The sequence below is a fragment of the Rhododendron vialii genome, chromosome 1a, assembly GCF_030253575.1.
Source record: "Rhododendron vialii isolate Sample 1 chromosome 1a, ASM3025357v1".
Classification (NCBI taxonomy): domain Eukaryota; kingdom Viridiplantae; phylum Streptophyta; class Magnoliopsida; order Ericales; family Ericaceae; genus Rhododendron; species Rhododendron vialii.
In genome coordinates this window covers 7,112,637-7,121,507 of record NC_080557.1, presented here as the reverse complement: position 1 = coordinate 7,121,507, position 8,871 = coordinate 7,112,637, and the positions used below count along the sequence as shown (strand labels likewise).

At 37.6% G+C, this 8,871-nt stretch overlaps 1 pseudogene; it reads left to right on the top strand.

Annotated features, from left to right (window-relative positions):
* The first annotated feature begins 354 nt into the window (after window positions 1-354).
* LOC131300389 (11-beta-hydroxysteroid dehydrogenase A-like) lies at window positions 355-8,424 on the top strand (annotated as a pseudogene).
* Window positions 8,425-8,871: the final 447 nt, after the last annotated feature.

Sequence of the window (8,871 nt, the reverse complement as noted above, 5' to 3'; positions counted from 1 at the left end):
GAAAAGTGTAAAACTTTTCCTTGGAAAATTTTTACTCCCTCCATCCCATTTTTATTGTCCATTATTCTGTTTTTCTCTTTTATGTCTTTTACTTATATATTTTAGTGTGGATCTTAAAAAATATGCAATATAGATCTTGTTTGATAGATTTCGATTAATTCTATAATACAAAGTTCAAAATTATGAAAAAATTATAGATTGAAAGATATAAATAATTAAAAAATGACACGCATTTCAAAAATAGACAATGAAAATAGGACGGAGTGAGTATTAAAATCCGGACCATCTAAGGCACTTTAAGACTGTGGCAATTGGTTGTTGTTGTTCACGTTGGAGCCGTAAATAAATCTCTCTAAAAACAGATAAGGTGCTCGATATTGTTCTTCGTCACATACTCCAACTTATCTCCTCTGTCTTCTCTCAAGCATGGATTCAGTTCACAAGTTGCTTAATATTGTGCTTCCTCTTATATCACTCTTTTTGCTCTTCTTCTTCCTACCGGCTATTTTGCTCTTCAAGATTTTCAATTCTATATCAAGGTCCGTATTCTGCGAAAATGTCTCCAGTAAAATTGTACTCATCACCGGCGCATCTTCAGGCATCGGCGAGGTTTGATCAACTCTGAACTCTCCCAAAAGAATCATTTTCTTAATTGGTTCTTTAAAGCCACTAAACCAGAAGTTAAAACCCAACTTACTAACTTTGAAGTTGTGGATCTGAACATTATGACTACCACTTTATAAGTAAAATCAATATGTCAATGATTAAGTTTATACCCATCTTACTACTCTTAGACACACGAAAATTGGTTTCTAGTACTTCGATGGTCCATTATTTTGGGAAGTGAATTTTTAGATTTGCTGTTTTGAAGCATCTTGCCTATGAGTATGCAAAAGGGGGTGCTTGTTTGGTATTGGTGGCAAGGAGAGAGAAGCAACTTCAAGAAGTGGCTTGTAAGGCACGACGGCTCGGGTCACCTGATGTGATTGTTGAAACCGGCGATGTTTCAAAGGTGGAAGACTGTAAGCGATTCGTTGATGCTGCGCTAAACCACTTTGGTAAATGTATGTATCAAACTCTTTAGTTTCAATTCATTTCTGTGGTTCTATAGTACTATTTGTTTGGAAGAAAATATATATATCGAACTACAGAGTTGAAGATGTTGCACAGAAATGAACACGTAGCATGACACCAACGCTCTGACACATAAAATTAACAACAAAAAAAAAAAAATTAGAGAACACAGTTTGTATAATCGAGTCTAGCTCCTCTCCAATCTCAGCCTGTAAAAATTTCTGACAATCTCATGTCAATGATCAAAACAGTTCATTTTGTTTTGCTCGTTGACAACATAAAGTATGCCAAAAACCAAGTTTACTGGACATCAATAGATATGATTTTGGAACACATCATCTTAAAAGATACTCCCTCCGTCCCAAATTGGATGTCAATTTTTGATATCCGTGTCAATTTCAACTCCTTATATCTTTCAACATGGATCTCAAAAAATATGTAATATGGATCTTGTTTGATAGTTCTCGATTAGTTCTATTATACAAAGTTTTCAAACTCTTGAAAAACATTATAGATTAAAAAATATAAGTGATGAAAAATGACACGGGTTTCAAAAATTGTCATTATTTTTGGGACGGAGGGAGTATAAGATTGCAACACTGGAACAAAACTCCTTTCTAAATTTTTTGCAGTATAAATCTGTTTCGAAATCATATCAAACGATAATTGCTCAAACTGATGTTTTGGCTTGCTCAGTGAATTAAAAATTATAAACGGTCCCAATCATTGAAGCGTGATTGAAAAAGTTTTCGAGAGTATTTGGTGCGTGTTTTAGAGTTTCCCCAAAAGATTGAAGGGAACGAGTTGGGAAAAATAGGACGCTTTTGATGTGTCAAACCGTCTAGGGAACTATCTTCATTTAACGCGAGTGTGTGATCTCCCTTACCCTCTTTCCCTCTTTTCGATTGTTTAAAATGCAGAATTACCTTGTTATAATTCGACAATTTACGTCTCTCTTGTTTGATGACTTTAATTACACAGTGAATCACGTAGTGAACAATGCCGGGATTGCTCCGCTTTGTCTGTTTGAAGACGCCGATAATGTTGAAGATTTCGCTCCAATTATGGTGATTGTCTTCCATTTTTAACATTAAAAAGTTGCCTGATTTTTTCTTATCTAAAAATCTCTCCACAAATCCTAGTCCAAACTAGGCCTTAGATCAATCCAAAACTATATATACTATTTAGGTAGGAATTTGGGAACAAATTAACCATTACTAATTTGGTTCTTATGCTGCAGAACACAAACTTCTGGGGTTCTGTTTATTGCACACGTTTCGCAATTCCGCACCTAAGAAAGAGCAGAGGGAAGATCATTGTGATTGCTTCAATAGCTCAATAGTCTCCAATACCAAGACTTAGCATCTATTCTGTACGTGAAAAGACATGGACATAGATCCTCTCCGCTCCAAGGAAATAGACTAGACTGTCTGTACTTTGGTGATCTCGCCTATCTCTTTTTAGAGCTTATCCCGAGCAGTGATCATGTCAAAATTAAGCTGTTCAGATACTGGTTGATCATATGATTTCAAAACACATTATCGCTTTTGTTCTAAATAGTATCTGATCAGCATAATTTTTGGTTGGAATACGCTCTAAAAGTTGAACAGCTTTGATTATCAAAGTGGAGACACAGGACCATCTAGTCTATTGGGATGGATCGGAAATGATCCATGCCCTCAGAAAAAGTTAAGTACTACATTTTTGTTTAGATAAATATGCCTTGGTTTGGCTCATCTTTAATTGATTAGTCAAAAATATCTTATATTTCTTTAGGGAAGCAAAGGAGCCGTAGTCAGCTTTTACGAGACGCTACGAGTTGAAGTTGGTTCGGATATAGGGATCACGATTGTCGGTCCCGGAGTTGTAGACTCGGAAATTACTAGAGGTGATTTCATGTCAAAGGTAAAGTTTTTTTTTTTTTTTTTTTTTTGTGAAGTTGAAAAATCAACTTTGATAGAAGTGGGCAATTCACCTTTGAACATGTTAACTCCTATGCTCAGTGTCGAAATACTTTTATTGATATTTATTCTACTCACAATGAGGTACAATATATAGACCGAATACAAGGTAAAATAAGAAAAGAAAATAAAATCAAATCAAATCCCTAACTGATCCCTAATTGATTAGGTACTGATCCCTAATTGATTCTACCTAATCAAATCCCTAACTGATTCTACCAAATTGAGTATCTTCCTAATTACATTCAATACATTGAATACAGTCAACACTCCCCCTCAAGCTGGAGCATAAACATCGTGTACTCCCAGCTTGTGACAAATAGTATCAATGGAAAAGATGGAGATAAACGATCATATGACACAAACTGAGAAATAGGATGGAAAGTGCAAGAACGCGTACCCTTACAAATGGCAATAGGCAAGTCAAGATCCGGATCCTCAGACGGTAAAGGAGATGATGTGGGTAAAGAAGTTGGGTCTGCAGGAGCAATGGGTGGTGCGGCGGCGGAAGAGCGACGAACATAGACCTGTTTTATGGGTGGTTGAGAAGCAGTCTCAGGAGGATGGACCGGTGTAATGGGTGGTCGAGGAGCAATCTCAGGAAGACAAGGTGACAGACCAAGATCAGCAAACATGGATGGCTGTAACCGTGCACCTGCTGGGGAATAATATGGGACGGTCTCAAAGAATGTCACGTCAGCACTTACAAAGTGCTTACGTAGCAAGGGACTATAACACCTGTATTCTTTCTGTGTTCAAGAGTAACCAAGAAATATACATTTATAAGAACGAGGATCAAGCTTATCACGACCTGGAGAGAAATTATGTACAAATGAAACACAACCAAAAAGTTTTGGGGGGAGTGAAAAAAGATCCTTGTCAGGAAAGAGAATCTGGTAAGGAGTTTTGCCGTTCAAAGCCCGAGATGGCATTCTATTTATAAGATAATTAGTTGTAAGAACTGCATACTCCCAAAAATGTTTTGAAACATGCATGTGAATCCTAAAAGCTCGGGCAACTGCTAAAATCGGTCCATTTTTCCGCTCAGCAACCCCATTTTGTTGAGGGGTGGTTACACAAGTAGTTTGATGAATAATGCCATGAGTTTCAGTAAAATGCGTAAATTGATGAGAAATATATTCTTGGGTATTATCAGTCCGCAAAATACGTAATTTGGCATTAAATTGAGTGACAATTTCAGCATAAAAATTAGAGAACACAGAAAATAATTGAGACCGATCTTTGAGAAGATATACCCAAGTTAAACGAGAAAAATCATCAATAAACGTAACAAAATTGCGAGCACCACATAAACTTGTGGTACGAGATGGTCCCCAAATATCCGAATGAACTAAAGCAAACGGTTCTAAACTAGGTGACTCAACTCGTAAAGGAAAAGAAACCCTACGATGTTTACTGAGTTCACAAGTGTCACAATTAAAAAGAGAAAAACTAGGTAACACTACAAGAAAAATGAAAATTAGTGACGAAAAAGTGGCGACGAAATTTAATTTCGTCACTGAATGAGTATATTTGGCGACGAAAAAATAAATTCGTCACTATTTTGACAACTTCCGTGACAAAATAATTTCATCATCAATTATACATGTTTAACGACGAAAAAAATATTTTTGTCACCAAAGGTTCTCATTTGGCGACGAAATACATTTTTTGTCACTGAAAGCTTAATAAAGGTGACAAAATTATTTTTCGTCGCCAAAGATAATCATTTGGTGACAAAATATATATTTCGTCACCAAATGAGACCAATTTAGTAACGAAATATTTTTTTCGTCACCAAATGCTTAACTTTAGTGACGAAAAATATATTTCGTCGGCAAATGGGTACATTTCGTGACGAAATTTATGAATTGCGCTTTGTCACTAAATGTATTTCGGACATAACTCTTTACTAAAAATTCTGATTGAAATAATTCAAATTGGGTTTGAACAATAACTCAATTGCCTACAACTTTCATGTTTATCAAAATTGCTAATTTTAATGTTTAAAGGTTCAACATTACATTCGAAATATATTTTCATGTTAAACATATATGTTATATATTAGATATTTCAAATATTTATTGAAAAGTGTGTGTGGTGCAGTTGGTCAGAGCTTGCGCGAAAAACTTAAGTGACTTGGGTTCGAAACCCAGTAGGAGTAAGAAAGAAGGATTTTTTTTCCATATGAAAACGTCTTTTGCAACGAAAAATTTCGTCACCGATTTCTTATATTAGTGACGAAATTTTTTGTCACTGTTGAGACCCAAAATTCGTCACCAAAAAAAATAATTGATGACAAAAAATTTCGTCGTCAAAAAGCACAATAAGTGATGAAAAAATTTTCGTCACAAATTATTCACTTTTTGGTGACGAAATATTTCGTCACCAAAAGGCAATATAGGTGACGAAAAGTAGATTTCGTCACCAGGTAGGAATCCTCGACAACCTTTAGTCGACAAATTAGTTTTCGTCACCTATATTATTTGTGACGAAAAACATGCAATTTGTGACGATTTTCAGTCGTCACCCAATCCAAATTTTCTTGTAGTGTAAATCAGGGACTATCTTGCGAAGATTGGCAGAAGATGGGTGTCCAAGACGACAATGCCACTGGTAAGGTGTGGTAATGGAGTGGAAGGCAGATAACTTGGAAGGATTAAACGGCTGAAGGTAGTACAGACCATTCTTCTCATACCCCCCACCAATCATCCTCTGCGTCTTGAGATCCTGAAATTCACAATGAGAGGGATAGAAGAGTACAGAACAATTGTGAGTTTGAGAAAGTTTATGAATGATCTGGAAAGTAGATTAAAAGAAAATTGTGGTAAGTATAAGACAGAAGTAAAAATAAGGCCAGAGGCACGATAAGTACCAAAGTCATGTACACGAATTTTAGTACCATCCGCAATAGTAACATAAGAAGGAATGGAAGGTGTAACGACATCAATAAGAAGAGACAAATCACCTGTCATATGATCAGATGCGCCAGAATCGAGAATCCATGGAGCACTGCCAGTATGAGAAGATGAGTGAAGGCAAGTATTACCTGATGAGACATGAGTCGCAATGGAAGTCGAAGATGCATTAGCCTTGTGAAACATGGAATCATACTCAGACCTAGAGATAGTAATCTGATCTGGAGGAGCCAACCTAGATGGCTCCCCCTCAAATGTAGCCTGATTAGCCCAAGCCGGCTTGCCATGAAGCTTCCAACAGAACTCAACAGTGTGATTGGTTGCATTGCAATGTGTACACTTCTTGGTGCCACGGCCGCCACGCCCCCCACGGCCGCCACGTCGACCACCACGTTCATAAGAACCACTACGACTGTAGGGAGGATTAGAGTGACTAAAATTTCCAGAAGATGGAATAAGGCCAGTAGCAGGAGCAGCTAGAGCAGATGGAGTTGGATGCTCTAAAACAGAAGACTGAGGAACAGCCCTTCGAACACGAGCAAAAGCCTCACCAACAGTAGGAACTTCCTTGCCGGAAAGAATTTGGGGACTGAGAGGAGCAAGTTCTGTATTCAGCCCAGACAAGAATTTGGTAACTCGAAATTCATCTCTGTATTTCTGCTGAACCTTTAAATCTGTGGTTAAAGGTTGATAAACATTTAACTCATCCCACATCCCTTTTAAGGTGGAAAAGTACTCATCAACCGATCGATCTCCTTGTTGGAAAGAGAAAATATTTTGATAAATTTGATAACTACGAGAGAGATTCTGTTCTAATGAATATAACTCATGTAAAGTATCCCATACTTCTTTGGATGTGTCAAGGCATGCAAAATTGTTAAAAATATCAGGTTCAAGACTATTCCAAAACAAAGTCATAATATATGAATCATTTTGAATCCAAACAGAATCTTCAGATGGGGCATCAGTGATATAGGAAGTCTCACCACTTGCTCGCAAAGAAACAGTCACAGCACGTGACCATGGCAAATAATTGGCCCCATTTAATTTAATTGAAGTGAGAGAATGACGATGAAATGGATCCCTAACAGTGTCCTTAGAGCCAGATGTTTCGGTTTTCTTATCCTTATCACCCATAATACAAGAGCAAACCAAAAAATAGGAATAAACCAAATATTACCAGATCTGGTAGGGATGCAACAGAGATACCCGGAATTGATATGGTTTAGATGAGGGTCTGACGTTGCTGACTGGGGTTCAAGCAAGGTTGCCGAAGTCCGACTGAGTGGGCGGCGGAGTCTGTAGAAGGCCGAAGAAGGCAGTCTCAGTATTGCTGAGAACTGAGAGTACTTCATCGGACAAGATGGATTTCTCAGATAGTTCTGAGAAACAGAGATCGTTCGAGAGAGAATAAAGACAGGCTCCCTGGCTCTGAAAAAAAGAAGAAGATAAAGACGATACTTGGTCGAGAGACCAAGAAAAGAAGAGAAAGAAGAAATCAGGTTCTTGAAACCTGCTCTGATACCATGTCGAAATACTTTTATTGATATTTATTCTTCTCACAATGAGGTACAATATATAGACCGAATACAAGGTAAAATAAGGAAAGAAAATCAAATAAAATCAAATCCCTAACTGATCCCTAATTGATTAGGTACTGATCCCTAATTGATTCTACCTAATCAAATCCCTAATTGATTCTACCAAATTGAGTATCTTCCTAATTACATTCAATACATTAAATACAGTCAACACCCAGTAACCGGAGATTGCTGCAGTTAGTTAAAGAAGTTAGAAAGCTGAACCCTTCTGCCTCATCTGTCTCTAGTTGCTGCAGTTGGTCAAATTTATGCTTAAAATTTGAGTTTTTCCGTTGGAGTGAGTGCTTCATCCAGATGAAGCTTTTACTCACGTTCGAGCAAAAGTTTGGGTAATGGCCGGAGATAATCCAAAGCATTTGAGAATCTATTCCAGTTCAGGAATAATTTCGGTTCCTAATTTCCTCTTTGTTTTTTACTGTATAGGCTGGAATGGATGGTTTTCCAGTGGAGTCAACAGAGGGGTGTACCAAAGCAATTTTCAAGAGCATTTGCAGGGGAGACAGGTACTTGTTTGAGCCAGCTTGGGAGAGGACGATATATTTCTGGAATTTACTTTGTCCAGAGGTTATAGAAAGCTTCTCCCGGTGGCGTTTACTCGGTAGGCCAAACAACTCTAAATCTAACAGCAATTCTGGAGCGCTCAAGTCTGACTAAGGAAACGATCATCAAGCAGATCGACTGTTTGTATTCCTTATCTTAAGAGGACAACTATTGGTAAATAATCCTCTTTTGTGCCTTGGTGTTGTAAACATTTATTTGTGCATCATGTATCCCTTATTGTATGTGTGGTGGAGTGTGAGTGTACAATAAAAGGAACACTGCTTTTGGTGTGACGTTTAAAAAGTATTGAAGCCTAGCTGTTTCGAGCCACTTTCATGTAAATTTGCCTTCGAAACTGCGGTTGGCCGTTTTAACACGAAAAGGGAAGGCATTTAAGGTTGCTTTGCCAGCAACTTCTTCTCCGGAACCGTTTATCTTTCAACTAAGAGGAAGCAGCTAGCCACATATGCAACCTCATTGTCAAGTTGATAGATCGCGCATTAGCGCTGCTTGTCACAGGGCCAGAGAGACACGCGGTCGTACATGACAGAGGCCAAATGGTTCAGAGTTACCTTCAGGTGAAAGGTATTCGCCCCCTAGGTTAAAATTGCCCACCAAATCAAACTGCCATAAAACAACAGCACAAGTAAAAGTCAATTTCTATAGCTTTTGACTGTTTCTCAAATCAAAAATGTTAAAGAGTGAATGAGCTTGACTAAAATTTCCCAAATAGCTTAAATACTTAACTATAAACAACTTTTTGTAGGTGGACACTAG